Consider the following 17276-nt stretch of genomic DNA (forward strand, 5'->3'; position numbering starts at 1 on the left):
ACGGGAAGTTCCCGGACTGTCAGGAGTAATCAGTACGAATACGTGAAGGAAGTGATGGTGGGTAATTATCTGCGGTTACGAGTCAGCCGCATTAATTGCTGCAGTTCGAATTCTGAAGCAAGGATTACTGGACTTTCACGGAGATTTAATGTCCGAAGTAATTACCATATCGGCAGTCTCCGGAGGGCCGTATCACTTGCTTAAAATTCAAGTTCTGATAAAATGGAGTACAGAGACTTTAAAGGGGAGTCTGGTGTGTGACATCCGGGTTCTAAGAACTTGAATTTTAAGCAAGTGATCATCTCAGGACCCGTATAGATGAGACTTGTTTTTACCCATTTTTGAATTTTTGATTTTTGGTGGGATGGACCTTTGCTGTGGAAGAAGAAGGTGGGAATTGGGATTTTTGGAGGAGAGGGGGGCCTGTTGTGGGTGGAGAGGGTGGTATTTTTGTAAAAACAATTAAGAGGACATTTTTATTTCTTCACTATTTATGCCTGAAGTAGTTTATTTGTGTTAATATGTACATTGCACTGCTGCCTTTTTATGCAGACTGATTGTACTAATCTGCTTATAAAAGTGTATACCGGTTAGTTAGAGACCTCTGTAACTATCTTGACCTTTAGGGGGATGCTGCAATGCCCTATATTGCCTACAGCAATCTAGATACATGATTTCTCATGCAGTAGCAGTTACTTGCTTACTCACTAACTTAACTATTTCAATTCAATCTACGGTTCTCTTACCTGAATATAGATGAAGTAATCACAACTTCAGAAGTGAGGTCCCACTCCCACCCAGGTGAACTCCAGCTGTAGGATTAATCAGAATTATCCATTGCAAGCAACAAGATGGAAATATAAACATTGAGTTAGTGGGTTATACATGTTATCATAGCTTTACAAAGAATTGAGACCAGATTACTACATGACACAACAACGGATAACTGATAGTGATTCATAACAAAAAATAGCAAGAATAATTTCTTCATAGCAAAGAGGAGCTAGTATTTAACTAAAACTGAAGTTGTGAAATCCCCCAGTCATGAAAAGTGGACTCAACGTCTGGAGTGAACAAAGTTAAGTGTTTATGAAACACAAGTCCTGGATGATGATGCTGACAACTGATGTTCTTCTATATCTAAAAAATTGAATTAAGGATTATGTGTGGGTGGGTAAATGGGGCCGGAGTGCACTATTGCTTAGGTAATAGAAGATCCTGCAGTGAGTTGGTGTCCCTTTCGCCACATCCGCCCGACCAAGTGTGTGACCCATTTATGGTGTACATTAAGTTACACCTCAATAAACCACACACCCCGGGGAAAGAGAGTTAGGGGCTTGATGAATTGATGTTAAAGGGGATTTTTAGAAAGGTGTGACAAAGACAAACACTACACAAGGACACTATTCATCTGGGCAGTGAGTGGCACATCATCGTCCTAAATTTGTTGTGGAAGGAAACAAAGGAATGAGTATGACACAGTACAGTTAAATGCATTGCAAAAAGTCCTTCTGCCCCAGAGATCTAAATGTTCTGTATTCTAGGGTGGGAAAAACAAATTATGGAGGAGTGAACCCACCCAGTTCTAACAAGCATTTGCAATGCAATAGGTCTCCCAGTAATTAAGTTTGAGCTTTTGGCATTGCCGAAATATTGCAACACTAATTGCAATAAAAGTCAATAAACTGTAGGCCATAAAAAAGTGTATTTATTTTTGTAGCAATGGTGGCATGCTGCACTTTAGATGAATATGTTTAAAAGTAAAGTGTAAATACAAATGTGGGGAGCGTAGATACTACGCTCCACTCCCTGGTGCACTGCAAAAACTGGATAAACTATCCAACACATTTTTTATAACGTTCCACATTTCTCGAAGTTAATCCGATGATAAACAGTCTTTTCAAAATTTTCATTTTCGCCACATCCATAGCATAATGTATTTTGGAGGATTTTCATATTTGCGTGTGCCCATCCGGACTTCTTCATAAATATGATCCAAAACGACAACAGGTAGTTCTAAGCAGCATCTTTTTATTTCAAACCCAATGCATTTCGGGCTGTAGCATCAGCCCTTCGTCAGGGGTCACTACAAAATCAATTACAAAAACAATCGTCATTGCCAAATGAATAGCGTTTTTCACAGCATATGCAAGAATCTGCATTTACACTTAAAAGAAATCCCACTTCGTGTTCAGAATTCAAAATACTAAAATAATGACTCATCATCGTGAATCCACCAAGCAGGCTCTACAACGTCACATTATCCAATAAGCACAGGTATTGCTCATTGTCCCCAGTAGTTTTATGCTAAAACCCTCTATTCAAGTGAAGCGTGCTTTACATTCATTTTAGCGTTTTTTACTAAATCACTTTTATTTCAACATATTCAAGCAAGTAGCAAGTGTTAAACTCCTAATCCAGCGCAGTTCAAATCGTCTTTGTACTTTCCCATTTCACACATTCACCCTCCCTTTCAGTGCGTGCAAAAGCTACACGTTTTAATGTCATTTGCCTGAGCCATATTTTTCATTGCGCGCGCACAACTGCATTCAGAATGATTAAACTTGCCGCTTTACCTGCTAACTCATTATCATATGGTCGCTCAGCAAGTGCTTCCTGCAACCATCAGATTCTCGTGTGTTTGGCCACGTTTCCAAACTCCATTATGAATCTAAATGCTCCACCCCTCGTTGACAAACCACCTGATCAACTAAAACTACTAATGCTTCCTTATGGACTACGTAACCCAGCCTGCACTAGCTTGTGAAAGGAAACAACCATCTTCAATATAAAAACATCATAAGTGGAAAACACATCGTTAGTATGAAAAACATCTTTGTCATTTTTATTTGTTTTTGCTTTAGGGACGTCATTCTTAACTTGATTGCTGCCCTGAACTTTGCGTGTTCCCAGATGTGGGGTATTCAATTTTTGTCACTCTTTATTTAGTAGTATCACGGGTGCAGAACCAACAGTATGGGCTATTATAATTAAATCATGAAAGAGGTGGTATGCTAATCCTAATTAAGGTGTGCATACCACCTCTTTCATGATTTAAAAGTAAAGTGTGCCATACTGCGATTGCTGCAACAGACTGAAAGAAGAACCGACAGACACGCATAGATTTGCGGATGAATAGATGTATGGAAAGGACAACGGACTGACAAAGACAAATAAATAACATTAAACTTATAGACAGAAGGGAGAGATAACTGGATTGACATATCAATGTACCAAAACATGGACAAAGGACAGCCACTAGACTGATAAATGAGAGAAAGGAATGGGTGGATACAGGAATTGTATAGAGAAGTACACAGAGAGGCATATCTACAGTAAAACATAACTAGGCCCTGCCCAGCCCCTGGCTGCCTGGATGCCTGCTGGACTGGGAGGCTGGAGGACTTTTCCTTGCTCTCACAGCTGTTATTATTCACACAGCTCTACACAGCTCTGATGATGCACCTCACGCACGGGGCTGACACAGGTATTATTTACACAGCTCTGATGATGCACCTCAGGCACGGGCTCACAGCTGTTATTATTCACACAGCTCTGATGATGCACCTCACGCACGGGGCTGACGCAGTTATTATTCACACAGCTCTGATGATGCACCTTAGGCACGGGCTCACAGCTGTTATTATTCACACAGCTCTGATGATGCACCTCTGGCACGGGCTTACAGCTATTATTCACACAGCTCTGATGATGCACCTCAGCACGGGGCTAACAGCTGTTATTATTCACACAGCTCTGATGATGCACCTCTGGCACGGGCTTACAGCTATTATTCACACAGCTCTGATGATGCACCTCATGCACGGCCTCACAGCGGTTATTATTCACACACAGTGATGACCCCGGGGGCAGCCTGTACCTTCCTACGTTACTGTCTCTGCATATCACAATAAGTCTGGTAATGGGCAAACTGTCTTGGTTGGCGTAACATGAGGAAGTCTGGTAATGGGCAAACTGTCCTGATTGGCATGACATGAGTAGGGAAATTTGAAGGAAAAAAAGGCAAAATTCATTTTCACAACCTCTTCCTTGAACTTTGCCAAGCAAACTATTTTAAAAAGTCCCATGAAGACGCCCACCTGATTTTTCCACTATGTGCTAGCAACATTTGGGAGAAAGGCTTAAACGAAGGGCCACAGCTAAAGTGCACTCATTGGATTCAAAACAGAGTTGGTAGGATCCTGGCATCTGACACATTTACACTTCTTAAAACGGCACCAGGGACACAAACATCCAACAATATCCAGTTTGCTGTGAGAATAAGCCATCATTTTCCCTTTCAATATTAAGCAATTTAAATGTTACTGCATGCAAAATGATGGGGGAAAATACATGTACTGTATGCAGCCTATGCAGTAAAATCAGAAACATTGACCGTAGTAATTCCCACTAATTTCCCCACAGTGAGTTATCAGATGCTTTCATTACAAATCCAGATTGCACTTTAACTTCATTTTAAAACACATCAGCACTGCAATATGGTGGCTCGTGAACAGGTAGGTGTACAGTAGGCTTCCAGGAGTTGTGCTTTAAGGGGTAACGTTGGCGCCTCCTGGATCCAGCGGTCACTGGACGGTGATGCGGGCCCTACAGTCATGTCAGAGGCACTGCAGGAGCAGATGGTTATTACATGAGGTCCGGGTAGCCGAGGTGACGAGCATGCCGCCTCTTGCACCACCGCAGCCTGCCTCGTCCTCTCAGAGGTCACCCGGGAAGCAGCCGAGCAGTCAAGAAAGACAACAGGTAAAGCTTTTGTTTCCGTTTGTTGTCACAGCAGAAGAAAATAAAGCGGTACACAAAAATATGGCAAATGGAGTCTGAACCTCGGCTACATTCAGTACCCCCTAGTATTGCATTCATTATGATATTTTCTCTACTCGAGGTGAGCAAGTGGCAGGCACACTGCGCAGGTTTTCTAACTGACCCTACTACAATAACTGACTTTGCTGACATTTGCAGAAACGTTCTTTTGTTTGCAGTGGTGCAGCGTGTCCTTTCAATGAGAGGGGTGCACATCTGAGTCCTTGTTTCTTATTAACAGTACGATCAGTTTAGGAGGGCAGTAGGGCTTCAGGTTGCAGATATGTATGACTTCCCAGACTTTATTGCTTGATTTTGCTTCCGAAAAAGTATCACTAATAGCCGCTGAAATGTCACTCATAATTACACAAAAATTATGAAAACGTCACACATAGCAATCTGAAACCTTGGCAGCTATGAAGGTCTACGTGCTCTTTCGAGACAGTTAATCACTTTCAACAACACCCCATCTCTCCCAGCCTCACCCCAAGCCGGGCCCCCTGTGCATGTTAACGGTGCGGCCTTACCTTGCTGTAGAGCTCAGAGGCGAACATCGCGGCGCCTCGTGCCCCCTCCTCGCAGGGTACACCGGATGGACGGGACTGGAAGCGTCTAGCCCCGACTCCTCGCAGGTGGGCCTGTCCTGAACCCTAGTAAGGCCTCCCCCGAGCCCGGCTCCCTGCACTTAAGCCCACCCACCCCCGGCACCCCGCCTGGCCTTGCTTTGGCGCTGCACGTTGCCCGGGCCTGGCCTGGCTGCGCCGGACACCTGCGGGCAATCAGTGATTAACAGGGGCCGCTCGGGGAAACAAGCAGGCGAAATTAACAGGAAAAAACACATGCCCGCCCCAAATAGTGAAGAGCAACGAGGCACAAACGTCCACCAGACACGTCACGAGCGGGACCTCCTGCTCAGCGCGCAAAACTGAAAGCGCTGTGAGAGCGAGACGACGTGAGCCTGCTCAATAGAGCGCGCGTTCACGTGCGCGTGGCCCGCTCCATTCCCCAGCGCGCGGCCAGCTCCTGTCCCCTCTCCTGGGAGCAAGAGTCGCTTACTATAGGTCTCTGGCGAAACCGCGCTTTCGCGCGGTTCAACCCCAGGAGACCTAAAAATATGATTCTTAAAAGAAAAATGATAATGTGTTGCAAAATTAGGTGGTGCATCTGGATTCTCCTTGTCCATCACACCTGGGTGCCTGTCTGGACTGTTCCGGTAGGTAAGCAGGAGTGTTGAGCTCATGTTTTTCCTTACTTTCATGCAGAAGATGAAAAGGCCTGTGGATTGTAAAACAAACATTTTCTTTTAGAGTAAAGGAGAAGGACAGAGGGAATGTAAGCTTTATGAGGAGTGTACCAAGAAGGCTCAGGAGCAGAGAAATGATTCAGAGTTTCACTTTTACCACCAGTGCAAAACAAACACTTAGCAGCATTTCACAAATCAACGCACCTCTTTCCATTCCACTTAGCTGAGAAGTAGGCCTCAAAGTCATGGTTTCCTTTTGAAGTCGATAACTTCTTTCTTCTAGCTGTTGATGAGGTAGTCCTGCCCTGAGTTCTTCCGTTCCTCTTCCTGAATCTGAGTAACTCTGTCCCAGTCATTACTCAAGTAAGATAGAAATGTATTGCACTGCTGTTGAAGAACAAGTAGAGAAAAAGAATTGCAGTATTTTGTATAGGTTTTTGTTTGTTAGCTAAAGTGACTGTTCTGGTCCCCGATGAACCAGAAAAAAGGAGTGGACCTTGCAAGTAAATCTGGCTAAGTGTGAAAGGGCCAATCACCTTCAGGAAAAAATGATCAGGCCCCAATAATTACAAATCATCTCAATCAAGTTCCCAAATGTCAGTTGAACACCCTCCCTCACTGTCTGTCACCACATGAATCATCCATCATCACTCACGATCGCTAAATAATATATCACTCATTGGTGCAATGGTTGCCTGTTTCAATCAAAGCACAGTGGTAGAAACACTAATGCATCTCCTCATTAATGCAAGCAACAGATTGGAATTTGGCAGACTTGTTAATCAAATAATATTCTGAGGCAGCCCTCCTAGGTGATTAAAAAACTGAAGGATCATAGGAATGGGCCGCGCAGGTTGATTTTATCTAGGTAAGTTTGTAAAAGCCAATCAACTCTAGGAAAAACCTATCACCCTTCATTCAGGCCCCAAACATTGCAAATCATCTCAATCAAGTCCTCAAATGATAGTTGAACAACCTCCCTCACTGTCTACCACCACATGAATCATCAATCATCGCTGACTGGAATTAATCTCAGCCACTGGTAATTGCTCAGGCGGCGTACTAGTCTATGCTTATTTTAGGCACCATGCTACCTCAGTTTGTACCAAGCCACATGCAAATCTACCTTGACCTTACTCCAATAGTAATAGTCCAGCCAGAACTGCCAGGCTAGGTGCTTGCTGACTTGGAACAAAAGCAACCCATGAAAGGTTTCACCCTGAGGTCGAAACCCAGTCTGGGTTAGCTCGTGTACCCATATGAAGTGGGCTGAACCTAGCAGTTGAGGCTGGACTGTTGCTGTTGGAACAGGGCAGACTAATTTGCAAAAGGTAGGTCTCAGTCTAAAGTGGCACAGTGGGTGAAAAATTATGGTTTGGACTGCGACCTTGAGTAATTCCCAATTGTTTGTTTGGAAATGTCCTGTGCATGGTAATGGACGTGCATCACTCCCCTGAGTGCCCAAAATGTACTGAAGTCTAGGTCCCTAAACCTGATTTTTGTTGTCACAGGCAAACACAGATCATACGTGTGCGCCATGTAATAGGCCTGTCTCCTGGATTGCGGTCTTGTTAGAGCGGGAAGGGGTCCTAACTGTTAACTTCATAGTGGCAAAAAGCTACTACCTTTACCAGTATTTAGGCAGCAGGTGCAGGTGGTGGCAGCATACTGTGTAGTGATCAGTTGGAGTGAGCAGACCTTTTCTACCTGTGTCACTGGTGTGAGTTCTATAGGTTCACTCAGCTAAAGTTCCACTGCTGTGTGCTTTACTTACCATTGGCCTACATTGGTTTGGTTTGTAATAATGTGCAGTGCATAAGTGGTGTACACATGTTGTTTGTATGTGTGACTGTTAGTGCTACAATACAGGAATTATGTGGCACTGTGCAGTGTGTGTATATTATATGTATGTGCTTGGTGAATGTATGCCTGTGAGTGGTACAATACATGAAGAATGTAGTGCTGTGCAGTGCATGCATGTTGTGTACATGTGCTGGATGTATGTGTGCCTGTGAATCTTTTAATGCTTCATTTATAGCCTGTTTTGCCTTCACAATATAGCTCTTTTAGAAGGTAAAAAGTTTGATTGAAAAAAATATAAATAACTTATTTTTATTAGTAGTAAACTCTATGCAAACATTTGTTTTTGAGTATGTAGGTAAGTATGATAAGCTGAGTTAAAAAATTTTAAAGCAAAGAAAGAGATATTAACCATAAGGAATATTACGCATTTGCCATGGTTAGAGTACGTCAAAAAATGGCTAGAAAAACTAGGGTTAAGTGACTTTTGGTTTGACCCTGACTCTCTCACAAATAGCTCAAAAAGAATCTTGAAACAAAGGTACTGGGATTATATTAGAGATTCAGTGCTATCAAAACCCAGAACAGGGACTCTAACATCGACATTTTTTGAATCTAAGGTGACAATGCAATTAGAGCTCCTCATGGATGAAATTTACCCTCCACTGGCCAAAAGCTTATACCTAAAGTTCCGGTATGGTATTTTGCAACTAAAAGAAAGGACACCTAGCTGGAATTGCAATAAGGGGTTGGTCGGGGCCGTTGGTTCCGATATATGTGAGCTTTGTGAGATGGGGCTGAAAGAGGATGTGTCCCATGTCTTATTTATATGCCCAGCATATCTTAAAGCCAGGAAAACATGGTTAAAGCCAATCTGTAAAAAGTTAGGCTTTCGTCAAATCAAGGTTGGATTAAGAATTTTCAAGGGAGACACTGCCCAACCAATTGTGTTCAGCCTGAGCCGTTTCCTCTTATGCGTGGCCTTGATTAGGAAAATGAAAGATCAAAAAACGTAAGGAAATAGGCTAGCTTTTTTCATGTTACTGAGTCATTTGCTAATTGCTAAAGTGCTGCCTGCTCTACTGTTCTGGTGTATTTTTTAACAAAAACAGATGTTTAATTTATTGTTTTATTATCACGTATATTTATTCAGTGTTCTTGTACATAGTGGGGCCAACTAAGATCAAGTCACCCCTAAGTGGAAAAAACTGGGAAATGAACTGAATTCTATGTATATATGCAAAGGAAGTGTGTTATATTTTTAGCCACCCGCAACCTTCTTATTATTTAAATTGTGATATGATGTATTATGTTTGAATAAATTGTATCTTATAAGGTTTTTTAAACCGAATAAAGATTGAAATGAATGAATGATTTATAGATTGAGTAGCATTCTTTTATCTGCAAATTGATGCGCCTGATTGGTGTTTTGATGATATAAATTCATACAACATTTTCACTAATTTGTAGCATTCACAGACCTAAATTGGGCTGAGTGAGTGGCAAGTGCAAACCCATTGTAAAGGTTACACAATTTGTATCAGTTTAGTCAAAACTTTAATTCACCAGGTTCTGTAATTTTTTTTGATAAAATATTAAGATGGTACAACAAGACTAAAGCCGTCAGAATCAGTTAGTGTGATGGTCATATGTATGTTGGGCCAAAATCAGAGGGATAAGAAATGATTTTAGGAAATAATGGAGAAAAAATTAAGCTGAGGTGTGAACAGAATTTAGTCTGTGTCTTTATTGTTTGTTTAAGTTAATTAAAACCATAACAATTTCATAATACAAATATAAGATCAATATAAAATATTTAAAAGAATGATATGATTTTTTTTTTTAAAGCATGAACCCACTTATAAATTAAACATTATCTTAGTAAACAACAGCAATGTCTTTCTCATTATGCCAATTTAAAATTTGTCTCATAATACAGTAAAAATTTCATTATTTTGCAAGCCAGCTGAGGGTCAGTCGTGCCGAGTCCTTTAATTATCGCCCCTCTACATGTTCGAATACCTCTGTCATTAAATGCCTTTTTCAATATTCGCATACGTTGCATTTTTAAATTAGGACAAACGCATATTAGATGGATAATGTCTTGCCAGGCTTCCCCACATAAACCACAAGATTTGGTGCCACTATATTTCCATAATGGTTGTTCCACTCTGCTTGGCAATACTCCAAATCTAGATGCCATTAATTTGAGTTTTAAGTGCGGCGAGTATGTTGCGCCGAGGTATTCTGCCGGTCGAAGTGTAGTATATGATTGGAGAACCATCCATCCGTGCGATCTTTTTGCTAAGGTGGCTTTGTCTGCCAGTAATGATTGCAGTTTTGATGACCAGAATTTAGTCTGAAAAAGGATGTGAACCATCAGGCAAATTAGCAATCACAATGTAGCTTATAAAATATGCTTTTCAATCCTAAAACCGTCTAACTGGCAATATTACCTTATTTATTTTTCTATATGTTAATAAGAGCACGTCTGACCATAAAAATCAGTTTTTGTCCTCTTTATAATTGTTCCGCTGTTGAAGCAGTTGGTGTGATTCTGCAAGTTTAAGTGTATATGTATTAATTAGGTATACGTTTTAATTCCTTTTTGCTCTCATATCTTGAGATGCTAAGGGTTACGTATTTTAAACATCTATTGGGCATTGCAAGAAACTGCAAAGTGCAACAAGTGTACTGTGAATAGTATATATATTTAATAAGTATATTTATCACACATTTTTTGCCCTTAAAATATATTTAGATTAATAAAATCAATTTTTCGACAAGCAATAGAAGTTAATTGAGACAACAGTAAAGAAAATAACCTAAAGTTCAAGAATGGGCTCCAATGAGAATTCATAGCAAACTATACACAACCCACCTAAAACAGCCCTAACCGTAGCTGTTATTATCAGACCTTCTTGGTGTGCTTTTTCTTCATACAGTAGAACCTGGCAGCGACAGGCCTGCTAGTGCTGATGGCCGTCAGTTGCATGTGTGCAGGAGACCCCTGCTGTACACCACAGCAGCTTCCCTTGCGGTGCAATTTCTTCTGCTCCTCCAACAAACACAAAGAAGGAATAATGTTGTCCTCCCTCTTGGTCTGTGCTGCTGACTTCCTTGGTTGGTCCTGTCGTTTGAAGGCTGCAACCTCTGCAATTCTTTCCGCTACTGGTCTCTATCTGAGGGAAGATGAAAAGTATTATAATTCCCAGAAGGAATCACTTGTCGGCAATCATGTTGGAAGGAACTGAACCAAATGAGTTACAGAAAGCCAAGTTGTCAATTCATAATCTCTTCATGCAGCTGCTTCTCGTCCAGGAAGGCTGTTCAATCAGGAGCTCTGATTTTCAGCACTTCTCTTTTCCTCTCTTCTGCAACAGCCACAATCTGTGACATTGCTACGCAAAGAACAAGCAAGTAAATTAACTTACAATGAGTACTGTCCGTGCTACCTTTCTCAGCTCATGGGAGTGTTAAACTGGCTACTAATAGGACCTGCAGTAGACATGCATCTTATATTGCATCATGTCCTTCAATTAGTTCCTGAGGTTCTCATTTCCTGCAAACTTACTTTCTACTGAGATTTGTTTTTTTAATCACAATAGCGATACAAACAAGAAATACTGCTTCTAATTTGTGCCAAGTATATTTCCTATTAGATATTTTCTTTTCTTTTAGTTTAAGACATAAAAATGTAATCACCTTCTAAAATCCTGCTTTATTTTACTAAGACTATCTAGAGAACATCCTGAAACTTGCAAAGTTTTATGTAGGCACTTGGTTTGTGCAATAAACCTTAGTAATGTTGCACACCAATAACAATTATGTACATTTATAAAAATATAATAAAAATATTTAACAATAATAAATGTCATTATTCATACTTTGTAATTCTTGTGATTGTTGTTACTATTATTGTGAGAACATTAATGTAATGGCAAATGACACACAGCAGAGTTGTGAAAATATATGTAACAAACAAGACAGAACACTAGGAGGCATGTTTATCAAAATGTCACACAATGCAGGCAGACATCTTGCTGCGCTGCGTTGCATGACAAGGAGAGGGCAGGATTGCACCATATTTAACATTATGAGGCGCATTCCTGTTCTCGTTCTGAAGTGGTGAACTATGTGCTGCCTAAAGCCATTGCAGGCACCCTTGCACCATGGGGCAAGGGTGCCTGTGTTGCAGGCAGGGTGGTTTTTGTTAAGGAATTTTGTGCAAAATGCAGAGGAAAAATGAGGATAAGTAAACAAATAAACAAATTTCTCCTTATTACGCCTCCCAGTCTTGGTAGATATGGGAATGCGCCAAAATCCATGGGTGGATGCGTGGGAACATCCACGCTCTACCCACGGAACGCTTCCTTAGGGCAGAGTAACGCAAGACAGTGACTTACGTTGCCTTGCTTTACTCCAGATTTACCAAGCCATGCAGGGACCCTGAAGGTGGCCTCGCTTGACTTGGTAGATATCATTTGAGTTTTTCAGCTCATCATGAGGTACACCTCTCGTACGCTCATGACGAGCTGAGCTCGTCATGAACCGCGGGATTTTCAAATCTTCAGCGCACAGCGGGAAAATGCGCCGCACCGATGCGGTTAAGTCGTCGTTGCGCTACATTACATGACGCAAGGGTGACCCAAAATCCTGATAAATGCCCCTTAGTCTGTTTCATGGAAGAATACCTCAGAATCATGCTCAATCTTTAGCAGGCTTGTGTCATGTGCAGAATCAAACAATGTGCAGTTGAGGGTGCAAAATATATGAAACGTATTGCCTTCAAGTCCTTGTTACAGTATTTTTAAGTATTCGGATGATGGTCAATCTAAAAGACATGGACTGGACAGAAAAATAAATTACTGCCTTGCACTGCCTTTCCTCGGGAACAATCCTTCATCTAGAGTGGGATTGAGAAGGAAGGAAGGTCAAAGGTAATGTAGGTGTGAGAGAAAGAATTTAATTATGGAGAACACGTATTTTCTATGATGAAAAGAAAAAAATACGTTTCCGAGTGCAAATTGAGTTTATCCCAAGCATTCACACTTGTGTACCTGCACACCATGCGCATTTATGCTTTTATAAAGTCGGACGTGAGCACTCTTGGAAAGCTGCCATTGTCGCACCTTCCAGGTGATAGTACTGATTTTTCTTGAGGTTTAAAAAAATCGATTTTATTCCAAATGTCTATTTCAATAAAAGTCTAATTTTCTTTTGTGAATCAAGTCACAGAAGACGTCTTTTGACATTTTAAATGCTGTTGTAATAGTTAGTGAATCAAGCGAACAGTGTGGACATTAAATTGCAAAAGTTCTTAAAATACTCTATATGGACATCGTAGCAGGTATTCAAATGGGGATTTAGAACAAAAAGAACTATCCAAGATTAACTGCAAAAGCTTGTAGTCTTAATATCCAAAATCAACATTATTTTAGGAATTTAATCATTCATGGAGGAAAAAAAATTATTGATTGGGGACTGTACACTTCTATAGTGTACACCTCTATACCATGTCCGAAACAGAACAAGTAATAATAATTTAATTACTGGAAAGTAAGGAGCAATAAAGCAAATTCTCTCTAGTCTCTTCTAAAGCAGGTTTTCATATGTGATGATTGTGGCAGTTCATTGCAATCCTCAGGGAGCTGTGCACTCTAGTGGGAACAGCCTTTAGAAATGTTGCAGGCTAGACTACAGGCTCAGACTTTTCATGGGCTATGATTTATCGGGACATAAGTTCCACTGCTAAACGTCCTCGCATTCTTCTCTCTTGATCTGCAGTGATCAATGTGGCTTCTGAACATGGCCTGTGGTGTGCCACAAAAGGTACTTTTTTTTAGCCGCTGATGTTAAATCAATCACTGGGTGGCACCCTAGAGCCAGCTAAAACGAGGATTGAATTGCAGACACTCTCTAATACACATATTTGAACAATTTCCTCCGTCTTGTGTAAAATTATGCTAATATTTTTGTTGAGTTTCTCCAAGTCTGTAACACACATTTAGTCTGTCTATTTTGCTTTTATGATACTACTTGAAATCACTTGCAGACAGGAGGCTGTTAGACACTAAGATTAATCATGGCAACGCCACAAAGGTGAAACAAATCCGGATGAAAAAGAAAGAAATTTGCAAAGTCAGTATTTTCAGTGCAGTAATGTTTATGCACTGCTAAGGGAAAAAGAGCGAACATTTTAATTGGCTTCCTTCTTCCCCTTTATGACATTTGGTAAGTCTTATGCAGTGAAGGAAGTTAAATTTGAATTACAGCGCAGCATAAGGAGTGATCCTCACAATTATTAGTACTAAACTGCCTTGACCCCCACATAATAAAAAAAAAAAAAGTGGTAGCGCCACTCTAAAATCACATATTTTTTCAGAATTAAAATGTTCAGCAATGCGTGAAATCTGCCTTGCAGGCATTTCTTCCAAGAAATGTCGACACAAGATGAGATTCAGCAGTGGGTTTCAATTTGTTACACATGTATGCAGTGGAAAACATTGTAAGCAAGCCAAGCATTTCAGTGTAACCTGAGGGCTGGGAGCAGGGGCATTTCAAAAGTTCTAAAACTGTTCTGTGTGGCTTTTTCTCATTGCAAATGTATTTTTACAAAATATGGACTTGAAAACTTAATATATGTAATGAAGTCATAATAATGTCTGATTGACACAGTAAGCTGTGAGCACATAATGTGCAAGACATTTTCGCAATAAGTTATGTTCATCATTACCTTTTATTTTCTGACGTTAACATAATCAGCATTTCAGCTAAGAGATGTTCTTTCACAGCACAGTTTGTCAAGTATATCTGGCAAAACGTATTTGAGTTTCAGAGATATATTTAAAGTCTAGGCGGAAACATAACTTTCCTTTTTGTCACAGCTTGATGACTTATGAACATATCTTATTGTCCCTATATGGTGACGGCTAGCACATTTAGAAGGACAAAACGGTAAAGGATTTAGGGTCTTTTTATGGAGGTTGTTGGATGGATACACAGTCACAAACGCAGCAGACATCCATCCAATCTGCTATATTACAGCTGCCATAGGCTATAATGCACTTGTAATTCGACATATCGCCCGAGTCTAATGGAGGATCCAATCTGAAGAACTCCAAATAAGTCCTGTTGTATGTTTTATTCTGTCTTTTCACTCCTTCCATTTCAGTTTCCGAAAATACATTTATGGTGTGTCTTGACAGCCTGGTCCTGGCCATATAGGTTTTATGTTGCCCTCACTGTCATTGCATTTAGTTTGTACTTTCTTAACCCCTACGCAGCTGGGCAAATTCCCCTGCTGTGCTGGGGGGCAGGGGGCGCGCACAGCGCCCCCGTGCTCATGACAAGCTCAGCTCGTCATGAACCATGGTGGTTGTGTGCTCATGACGAGGTCAGCTCATCATGACCACACCCATTCCTTTAGAACGCTCGCACAGCAGGGGAATTTGCGCAGCATGCGGGCTTTCTAACGGGCATGACGAGCTCAGCTCGTCATGAGCACACAAGCACCGTGGCTCATGTCGAGCTGAGCTCGTCATGAGACTCGAAGGTGTTAAAATACACTTGCTTATATATGAGTTACATCAATAAAGAACATTATCAGTCTTTTCTCTAGAAAGGAAATTACTTTAGCACCATGTATGTAATGTTGAGATTGGCTTATCAAAAAGAATGATTAGAATTCCAGTAATAAATGCTAGTGTTTGCCTATATTCTCAGCTCAGCTCAAAAGTGAAGCAGGGCATAAGGCAGATACAATCCAAACCCCCTGATATACTTCAGTAGAAAAATTGTTGTCCAGAGATTTTCTTTTTGATTTGTGTTTTTTGATTATTAGAGAAGGAATTTAGGTTCGATAGACATTGCTGATCCGGGCCGAAGTTTTCTGGATTACTTTTTTAGAAATGGCGGATCTGTTGGAGTGATGATGTAATATTTCAGGAACCATGAGACCTATATACTTCATTTTGGTGCCAAAACATAGGTTATGGGGATCAAGTAGTCTTATAGAGACAGCATAAAATTCCTCAGTGCAACCTTTCCACCATTTTATAAAAATGGCAGCTATGAGGAAGAAGAGACATATACAGAAATGAAACAACTAATTATGTTTTTTAATCCTTTTATGTATACCCCAAACAATGTTTATGATCTGAATATGAAAAATAACATTTTTTCATTCCTGTTTTAGACACATTTTCAAAGATCACTTTATTTATTTATGCAATCGCTCGTGGTACATTTGCAGAATGTTGAACATTTCAGAAGAAAATATTGAAAGAGTCATCTTTTTGTACACAAGTTTTGCAAGTACATGTAAGTTCTGTGGGTAAAGGCTTTAGAAATTTTGTAGGCTTTCGCACCCCATCAATATCTTCCAGACCAAATTCACATGGATATTTCTCTACAGATGCATGACACAAAAAATGTACACATCTTTTGATCAAGTAGAATGCTTGTTTAATGTGTCCATGCACAAAATATGATGTTGGTGGAAGGTTGCATGGTGGGACTGATCTTTTGAACTCACTGTACCAAAGATTGTTAAATGTCTGATAGTCAGAACTCATTTTCTACACATGCACAAGGTATTTTTCTATGTCTTTAAAGTTATATTCTTCGTCTGTCTCAGCAAATCCTTTTAGAAACTTTACAACTTCAGCAGTTAAAGCTCCAAGGTTTGTTCCAATATTGCTCATAGTGTCATCACCCGAAAGAATATGTGCCTTGATAAGAACACTAAGCATCTCTGGGTAAAGTTTGTTGTACAGAATATGAAGCTGGATTAAGCTTCTTTTCTGGCCTGTTCCATAACGTATTCATAACTCTGACAATCCTTGCCTTATGAACATTGCAACAAATCTAAGTAGCATAATAATAACATCTGTGTCATTTGACAGTACAATAACTCGATTGGAACCATTTCGAACAGCCCACTCAGCATGTGGCACAACACGAAGATCAGCTTCCACCAATTTCCTGTTAAGTTCTTGAACATTAAGGCCTATACCTTTTGAATATATCTCTGCAGACACCAACTCCTCATTCACAATTATTTCACCTGCAATAATTGGAAATTCAGCATTCACTGAAGCATCAGAAATGTTTTGGCAAGTTAAAATCCCCTACTTCAATTTGTTCAATGTTGATTACTAGAATTTATCAATTTGCACAGGTATAGGTATTGAATGTTTGAGGCAGGCAAAGTCCATTGTTCCACTTGTAGACATTCACCTGATTCTCTCACATTCTTTGATGCATACTTCAAGATAACTGTCAAAGATAATGCACAGTGCTTGCAAGATGCACATTGACTTTGTTATCTGTAGAACAGTCTGAACCACCTCTCCCTAGTTTTGCATGGATGAAATCTTGACCATTCGCAATTGTAACATATAGTCCACAA

Source organism: Lissotriton helveticus, chromosome 4_1 (genome assembly GCF_964261635.1).
Source record: "Lissotriton helveticus chromosome 4_1, aLisHel1.1, whole genome shotgun sequence".
Taxonomy (NCBI): domain Eukaryota; kingdom Metazoa; phylum Chordata; class Amphibia; order Caudata; family Salamandridae; genus Lissotriton; species Lissotriton helveticus.